The sequence below is a fragment of the Scyliorhinus canicula genome, chromosome 7 (genome assembly GCF_902713615.1).
Source record: "Scyliorhinus canicula chromosome 7, sScyCan1.1, whole genome shotgun sequence".
NCBI lineage: Eukaryota > Metazoa > Chordata > Chondrichthyes > Carcharhiniformes > Scyliorhinidae > Scyliorhinus > Scyliorhinus canicula.
Genome location: NC_052152.1, coordinates 168,107,127 through 168,116,585, shown reverse-complemented (window position 1 = coordinate 168,116,585; position 9,459 = coordinate 168,107,127). Strand labels below are relative to the sequence as shown.

Here is a 9,459-nt window from a genome sequence, read left to right as displayed (position 1 = left end):
ACTTGGTGATCACCCATTCCCTCTCAGCCTGCATGCTCCTGATCTGTGGTGTAGCCACCTCCCTTAATCTGCTATCCACATAGCTCTCCGCCTCATGATGCGCCACAGTGACTCCAGTTGACGTTCAAGTTCCAAAACAAGAAGTTCCCGCTTCTGCAGCTGGTGACACTGCTGCAGTTGTGTTTGTCAAGAATACATGGTGACGCCTATGGCTTCCCACATAGCTCAGGAGATATATTCCACCCTACCATACCTTAACTTTGCAAACTATTTATTGTAAGTAAAATAAATAGAATAATTTGCCAGTTACTCACCAATAGTCCACTGTACCGATGTAAGAAACAAACTCCCAGCTGTTCTGTCTTCCCAAGCCACACTCTGTTTTCAAAGGCAAAGAAATTAGAGGCATTGGCTAAGAGTAGAGACAAGGCAGAGTTTAGTGGAGATTTGTCTTAAATAACAAAGGAACCTTTGAGGTATATTGCAGAGCCACCTAATAGATGATTTCAATATTAATAACAAAGAAGTACATGTAGACATGAGGGTCAGTTTCTATATTTGATGTTGGAAACAATGAGTTTACCCACTGTTGTTTTGTCCAATATTTTGACTCAAATTCAGGAAAGCAACAAAAATATAAATGGTTATGTATGAAACATGCAAAACACAAATTAAATGACAAACAATTAAAAAATATGACAGAATTCTGAGGCAAATTTGACTATAATTGATAATTAATTGTCCCACTCTTAATAATTATCCTCTTGCAAGGAGGGCTACACGTTGACATTTAGCAGGTCCTTAGCAACCTATTATCATACCACTACTGTTGCTTGGTGTAATTTGTATGTCTCCTAGCCTTCCATACAATGTATGATGAGAATTGTGAGTAGAATTAGAAAAGAAACAATGGAATTCAAATATAGCAATTTTTTTAAAAGATCTATGTCTTTCTTCCCAATTCAAAGAGAAAGAAGTAATATGAAATTAATAACATTGAGACTGTTTTTAACCCAAGCATTTTTTATGTATTCAATTGTCCATTAAAAGGAGACTGTTCACTTTTATTTGCAAATATGTGATAAAATATTGTGTTAGGTTGTACAACAACGTCTGAAGACATTATTTGTGTTACTAGAAGTTTAAATTTCATTCACAATTTACAGAATTTGCATTATTTTATGGTGCTTAATTTCATGGGGACAGAAGTAAGCAAGTTAAATCTTTTTTCCTCTTCACATTATCTACGTCGGTTAAGACAATAGTACAAAATCAATATTTTGCCTGGAAAAACATAAAATTAGGCAAATCTGTATTGCAAATCAAATGAAAATCACTCCTGATTATCCAATCTACTGTCCTATTCAATAGAGTGCGGTAGTAGCATACTATTATTACACAATCAACATCAGAGTGTGCATAAATAAGCAATTGCGTTGTATTGATTGAGCAGACAGGCAAAATACATATTTGTGCACTATTTCTGTGGACCTCAAATGAATTTATGAGTTAAAAGATTATGAAATGGTTTATAGAATTATTTTATTAAATCAAGGGGCAATTTAGTGTGTCCAATCTGCCTACCCTACACATCTTTGGCTTTTGGGGGTGAAACCCACGCAAACACGGGGAGAATGCACAAACTCCACATGGACAGTGACCCAGGGCCGGGATTTGAACCCAGGTCCTCAGTGCCGTAGGCAGCAATGCTAACCACTGTGCCACCGTGCTGCCCAGTGGTTTATAGAATTATAATTGATGGTGTCACATCTCATCACTCAGGACGATTTGTTCTCTGTACCAGGGCTTAATGCAGGTGCCAATGATCACTAATTGTTCACAAAAAAAATATAAATGAAGGTAGCCATCTGCACCATTCAGAATATTTAAAAATTCTACATTTGTCACAAGATGTCAGAAATTGTCTTCTGAATCGGTTTAAAGGTCTCCAAAGCCCTACTCAAAAGATCATCCCAGATGGTCCATTTTCTTTCCTCAGTTCATTAATATTAGAGTAAAAACAGAAAATGTTGGATAAATTCAGCAGGTCCATCAGCGTCCGGATTCCTCTGCTACTTCTGATTTGCCATGCTACTTGTAATGGATAAATACAAATTTCTGCTAATTAAATAGTAGGAAGACTAATAGTCATTGTCTTCAGACCCTGTCAGATTTACTTTCTTACTGCCAAGGTGTCCAACTATCTCCTAAGCTATTGGTTGGGGGATCACGATCATAGTCTTTTAATTACTTCTTTTGCATATGTGTCACAACTGTGCCTGTGAAGAAATAATGTCGTAAAATAGGTATTGTTTAAAAGCATCATCACCAGCTGCTGGGTGCTGTGCTAGTAGCTGGGTTAGATATCCTCAATGACTTACAGTGAGTTCAGTTAACTCTTCGGTGATACAGAATGAAGACTATGACAGGATATCTATGCCTGCAGGGTATAATGTAAGACAATAACAAACCTGATACAATCCCAAGAGCAGAAATTAAAGGAAATCTCAGCACTGAACCTTGATGAAACAACCCCTTCAGTTACTTACTTTGTTCATTTTAGAATTTATCCACTAAATTTATTAGTTCTAATATTTGTTGAGTGGAATATGTAAGTATACGTTCTTTCATATTTCTAATAATTACATTTTGCAGTAAATGTTATTGACTTAGCTCCTGAATTGAAATTTTAATTTGCCAATCCTTCTGTCAAATTTAATATCAAATGACATTAACATTCTAGGAACACACAATGTAAATTTGATTTTCCAACCCATTGCATATCTTTGAAGACTCAGGAATACAGCAAACTACCACCTGTCTAGTTAATATTTATAACAAAGGTAGTCCTAATGGCATCTACATCGTGTCAACACTGCCCTCATTTGAAAAGGTCAGATTTTCTTGATACGGAGTGATATTGCATTATTCGTGCCTTGGTTTGCTGTGTGAGGTGGTGTTGGTTGAATTGTTAATTTTCTCACAAGGGAAGGAGGCAAGAGCTTATTTCTTTGGGAAGACTGGCTGTTTTTAAAGTTAAGTGCAGAGAGCCATTCAAAGCACAGAAAGAACTTGTGAACATACATGTTCCGGAGTTTGGAATATCTAACATAAAAATTCAGTTTTGCTGAAAAACGAGACAGGTTGAAGCTTTTCATCTTACACTCATCAGGACACATTGCAGGAATACTAATATCAGTATCAGGCCTTATATCGGTATACTTGTGAGATGTCCTGATGAGTGCCAGATGAAAAACTTCAACAACATGTCTGTTTTTCAGCAATACGCAAGTTTTGTACTACCAAACAACGCGAAACATTTTGGGTAATTTTCATGTTTATGAAGCAAAAGAATAGACTGCCACCAGAATATACTTACACTCACAACATTGAAGTGCTCCCAAGGATCTCATCCAAAGTGTGGCAGAGCAGCAGAGAACACTGGAGAAACAATAATCACAAAGCAACATCACATCACAAGGCGAGGTAAGTTTGCTGTTCAACATTTAAGTTAATCTGCCAATAAATTAAACTAGATCAAATAATTTGTTTATGAAACTAACAAACAACATAGGGGGTGGCATGTGGCACAGTGGTTAGCATTGCTGCCTCTGGGACTGAGGACCCAGGTTGGAACCCCAGCCCTGGGTCACTGTCCGTGTGGAGTTTGCACATTCTCCCCGTGTCTGTGTGGGTTTCACCCCACAACCCAACGATGTGCAGATTAGGTGGATTGGCCACGCTAAATTGCCCCTTAATTGGGAAAAAAAAAATAATTGGGTACCCTAAATTTAAAATAAATAAATAAAACTACCAAATAAGTTAAGTTGTTTAAATTCATAAACTTTAATTCGTTGTTTTTGTCCAGATCGGGAACAATTCTTAAATTTATTTCTGATAAGTGTAGATAGTATTCTTATAAATAAATGCATGACGGGCACCTCAATCCTGTTGAATATTCAATTCTGTACCATAAGTAAACTGTAGGATGCTTCTTATGCCCTGGATAACCACACATGCAGGAAGTGTGGTCAGATGGAGAAGCTCAAGCTCTGGTTTCCAGAGCTTGTTTGGTAGCTGGTGCGTCTGTGAGGCTGAGAACTATGCAGATAGCTCGATCTGGAGGTGGACACCTCGCACCTGAAGATTATAAAGGCAGAAGGTGAATGGCGCCCACCAGACAAAAAGAAGCAGGAAGGAGACATAGTCAAGGGGAGTAGTGGTGTAGTGGTATTATCGCTGGACCGGAAACCCAGAGTCAATCTCTGGGGACCTGGGTTCGAATCCCACCATGGCAGATGGTGTAATTTGAATTCAATAAAAATCTGCAATTAAAAATCTTAAAGGTAACCATTGTCGATTGTCGTAAAAATAATCTGGTTCACTAATGTCCTTTACGGCAGGAAATCTTTACCTGGTATGGCCTACATGTGACTCAAGATCCACAGCAATATGGTTGACTCCTAACCTCAGGACATTAAAGCTGGCCCAACGAGCAATGCCGACATCCCATGTGTTATGTTACCTTACGTAATACATATATTACTCTTTTTAACCAGCTGAGTTGTTGAAATGAGCAGTAGTCTTCTTATAAAGATAAACTAATTTATTGAGTAATATAAAGAAATATTGTGAGTTCTTTTACTTAATATGCAACTAGTAAAATAAAGAAACAATTGTAGAGATACCTAGTTAAATTACACAATATAATGCTTTGATAACTAATAACTTCTTCTCTCTAGCTTTACTACGTCTGTTCTCTCTGCACTCCAGATACACACTGCCAATAGAAAGAGCGGGAAATCTATTAATATAGGTCCTGATAGTGAGATCTCTAGTGTTCAATTGCCTGTACTAGCATTACATATATTGATCATGTATATTGATATACAAGATCACCTCACCATGAATAAATAAAAACAAAAGGAAGAAAGGGAACGGTGACCTCCAGATAAAACGGGGCAGGAAGAAGACATAGTCCAGGAATAGGTAACTTGCATCTTGCTCTCTAACCTGTATTCAGTCCTGAAGTGGGCGGGGGTGGGGAAAGCAGTGACTCGGTGATAATGCCACCAGACTAGTAAGCCAGGTTCATTTTCTGGAAACATGGGTTTGAATGCCACCATGGCAGAGGGTGGAATTTAATTTTGGTCAATAAGTCTGGAACTAATAAGCTAGTCTCAGTAATAGTGACCATGAAACGATTGTCGCAAAAACACTTCTAGGTCACTAATGCATTTTAGGGAAGGAAATCTGCGATCCTTGCCTGGCCTGGCCTATATGTGACTCCAGATCCACAGCAATGTGGTTGACCTTTAAAATGCCACCTGCCACGCCATCATCCCCCTCTCTCCCCTCAGCTGATGAATCAGTATTCCTCCATTTTGAGCATCACTTTGAGGAAACACTGAGAGTGACAAGGCACAGAATATACCGGGGGAGGGCTTCAATGTCCAGCGCCAAAAATAACTTGGTAGCACCATTACTGGTCAAATCTAAAGGATATAGTTGCCAGACTGGGACTGCGGCAGGTGGTGAAGGAACAAACAAAAAGGAAAACCTATTAGATCTCGTCATCACTACTCTACCTGTCGTAGGTCAATCTGTCTATGACAATATTGATCAGAATGACAACTACACAGTGTTTGGGCAGATAAAGTTCTGTTTTCACATTGAGGATACTCTCCATTGTGTTGTGTGGCATACCCACCGGAATGGTATAGACTTCGAACACCAAGTTCTAGCAACTCTAAACTTGGTGTCCATGATGTGTTGTGGGCCATGATCAGCAGCAAATTGTCTCCAACCACAATCTGTAACCTCACGGCCCAGCATATCCCCCACTTTACCATAGCCATCAAGCCATGGGGTCAATCATACTTCAATGAAGAGGCAGGAGGGAATGCCAGGAGCAGCATGAGACCTATAGAAAAATGTGGTGTCAACTTGGTGGAGCTCCAAACAGAACTTCTTGCACGCCAAACAGCGAATGCAGCATGCGACTGACAGAGCTAAGCTATCTCACAATCAATGGATCAGTGGACCACTGCAAAGGCTATGGGCCCTGACAACATTTCAGAAATAGTACTGAAGGCTTGTGCCAATGAACTGGCTGTGTCTTTAGCCAAGCTACAACACAGGAATTATGGAAGCATTGGAAGCTGCCAAAGTATGTCCTGTCCACAAATTTCAGGACAGATCCAGTCCGTCCAATTACCACACCATCAATCTACTTTCAATCATGAGTAAAGTGATGAAAGGGGTTGTCGATAGTGCTATCAAGTGGCATTTGTTTAGCAATAACCCACACACTGATGATCCATATGGGTTCTGCCAGGGCCATTCAACATCTGACCTCCTTAAAACATGGACAAAAGAGCTGAACTCAAAAGGTGAGGCGAGAGTGTCAGACCTTGACATCAAGGCAACATTTGTGAGTGTGGCATTAAGTAACCGAGCAAAACTGAAGGCAATGAGAATCAGGAGATAAACACTTCACTAGTTGGAGTTGTGCCTGGCATAAACAAAATGGTTATGGTGGTTGAAGGTCAATCATCTCAGTTCCAAGACATCATGCAGGGGTTCCTCAGGGTGATGTCCGATGTTTAAAGGCCATCCTTTGCTGCTTCAACAATGACCTTCCTTCCATCAAAAGGTCAGAAATGAAGTGTTCGCTGTGACTGCACAATGTTCAGCATCATTCATGACACCTCACACACTGAAGCAGTCCATGACCAGAAGCAGCAAGACCTGGACAATATCCAGGCTTGGGCAGACAACTGGCAAGTAACATTTGTGCTGCAAAAGTACCAGGTAATGGCCATCTCTAACAAGAGAAAATCCAACCCTTTCCCTATGACATTCAAAGGCAATACCATTGCTGAATCCCCCACTATCAACATCCTGTTGTCACCATTGATCAGAAACTGAACTGAACTAGCCTTATAAATACTGTGGCTACCAGAGCAGGTCAAAGGCTAGGCATCCTGTGGCGATTAACTCACATTTTGACCCCCAAAGCCTGCCCACTATCTACAAGGTACCAGTCAGGAGTATATTTGAATACTCTCCACTTGCCTGGATGAGTGCAGCTCCAACAACACTCAACAAGATCCAGGACAAAACAGCCTGCTTGATTTCTTGCACAAACATTCAATCCCTCCACCTGTGGCTAAAAGGGGCTTTTCACAGTAACTTCATTTGAAGCCTACTTGTGACAATAAGCGATTTTCATTTTATTTCATTTCAAGAGGCAGCCGTGTGTACCATCAGCAAGATGCACTGCAGGAACTTATCATGGGTCCTTCAACAACACCTTCCAAACTTGTGATCTCTACCATCTAAAACGAGAAGGGCAACAGAAGCATGAGAACACCATCACCTGCAAATTCCCCTCCAGGTCACTCATTATCCTGATTTGGAAACATGGGCGGGATTCTCCGACCCCACGCAGGGTCGGAGAATTGGCGGGAAGCGGCGTCATTTCCGCTCCCGCAGGTTTCGTAATTCTCCCGCCGGAAAAAAACCGGCGTTGTGCAAATCCCGTCGGCGGCCTGTGAAAACAGCTGGCGCCGGCGGGATTTCATTTTATTTGCACTGACCTGAAATCTCCGGCCCGGATGGGCCGAAGTCCCGCCGACGTGGCCACGGGTCACGTCGGCGCAAATCAGAGTTGGTTTAAAACGGCGTCAACCATTGATGATGGCTGACGCCGTTCAGTGTCGGGGGTGGGTTGCGGCCATGGGGGGGGGGGTGGGTTGCGGCCATCGGGGGGTTGCGTTGCGGCCATCGGGGGGGTGGGTTGCGGCCATCGGGGGGGTGGGTTGCGGCCATCGGGGGGGTGGGTTGCGGCCATCGGGGGGGGGGTGGGTTGCGGCCATCGGGGGGGTGGGTGGGGGCCATCGGGGGGGGGGGTGGGTTGCGGCATCGGGGGGGGTTTGGGGGCAGCGGCGGGCAGAGGGGGGGGGGCGACGGATGCCCGGGGCCAACGCCCCCCCCCCTCTGTACGCCGCTGCCCCCTACCCTCACCACCCCTACCTCCCTCCAACGCCCCTACCCCCCTCCCCACCACCCCTACCCCCCTCCAACGCCGCCCCCCATCTCTCGCAACGCCGCAACCGCCCCCCCCCTCAACGCCGGGTTCCCCCCCCTCAACGCCGGGTTCCCCCCCCCCTCAACGCCGGGTTCCCCCCCCCCCCCCTCCTCAACGCCGGGTTCCCCCCCCCTCCTCAACGCCGGGTTCCCCCCCCCCCCCTCAACGCCGGGTTCCCCCCCCCCCTCCTCAACGCCGGGTTCCCCCCCCCTCCTCAACGCCGGGTTCCCCCCCCCCCTCCTCAACGCCGGGTTTCCCCCGCCCCCCCCTCCTCAACGCCGGGTTGCCCCCCCCCCCTCAACGCCGGGTTCCCCCCCCCCCTCCTCAACGCCGGGTTTCCCCCCCCCCCCTCCTCAACGCCGGGTCGCCGCCCCCCCCCCTCAACGCCGGGTTCCCCCCCCCCCTCCTCAACGCCGGGTTCCCCTCCCCCTCCTCAACGCCGGGTTCCCCCCCCCCTCCTCAACGCCGGGTTTCCCCCCCCCCTCCTCAACGCCGGGTTCCACCCCCCCCTCCTCAACGCCGGGTTCCCCCCCCCCTCCTCAACGCCGGGTTCCCCCCCCCCTCCTCAACGCCGGGTTTCCCCCCCCCCTCCTCAACGCCGGGTTCCACCCCCCCCTCCTCAACGCCGCAACCCCCCACCCTCCTCAACGCCGGGTTCCACCCCCCCCTCCTCAACGCCGCAACCCCCCACCCTCAACGCCGCAACCCACACCCCGTCCCCCTCCCTCTGAAGGCCGGTACCCACACCCCCCCCCCCTCTCCTCCTCCCCCCCTTCCTTCCTCCTCCCCCCTTTCCTTCCTCCTCCCCCCTCCCCCCCCCCTTCCTTCCTCCTTCCCCCTTCCTTCCTCCGTTAGTGGGGGGGGGGGGGTGGGTGCGGCGTTGGAGTGGGGTAGGGGTGGTGAAGGGGGTAGGGGTGGTGAGGGGAGGGGGTTGGGGTAGGGGCAGCGGGCGTGCAGAGGAGGGGGGCGACGGATGCCCGGGGCCAATGCACCGTCGCCCCCCCTCTGCAACAGCAGCTGCCCCTACCCCAACCCCCTCCCTTCACCACCCCTACCCCCTTCACCACCCCTACCCCCCTCCACGCCGCACCCCCACACCCCACTAACAGAGGAGAGGATAGAGTGGGAGGAGGGGGGGGGAGGAGGGGGGGAGGGGGAGGAGGGGGGGGAGGGGAGGAGGGGGGGGAGGGGGGGAGGAGAGAGGGGGGGAGGAGGGGGGGAGGAGAGAGGGGGGGGAGGAGGGGGGGAGGAGAGAGGGGGGGAGAGAGAGGGGGGGAGGAGAGGGGGAGGGGGGGGGAGGAGAGAGGGGGGGAGGGAGCGGGGGAGAGGGGTAGGACGGGGGAGGGTGGTAGTGTGGCGCGGGGAGA

The 9,459-nt window shown here is 47.1% G+C and overlaps 1 long non-coding RNA gene across 1 annotated transcript; it reads right to left on the bottom strand.

The window, feature by feature from the left end:
* Positions 1-323: 323 nt before the first annotated feature.
* LOC119968662 lies at positions 324-6,575 on the bottom strand. The gene is made up of 3 exons (XR_005461168.1): positions 6,495-6,575; positions 3,380-3,441; positions 324-378 (listed from the first exon to the last, which is right to left on the bottom strand). It is a non-coding gene; the product is annotated as an uncharacterized LOC119968662 (long non-coding RNA).
* Positions 6,576-9,459: the final 2,884 nt, after the last annotated feature.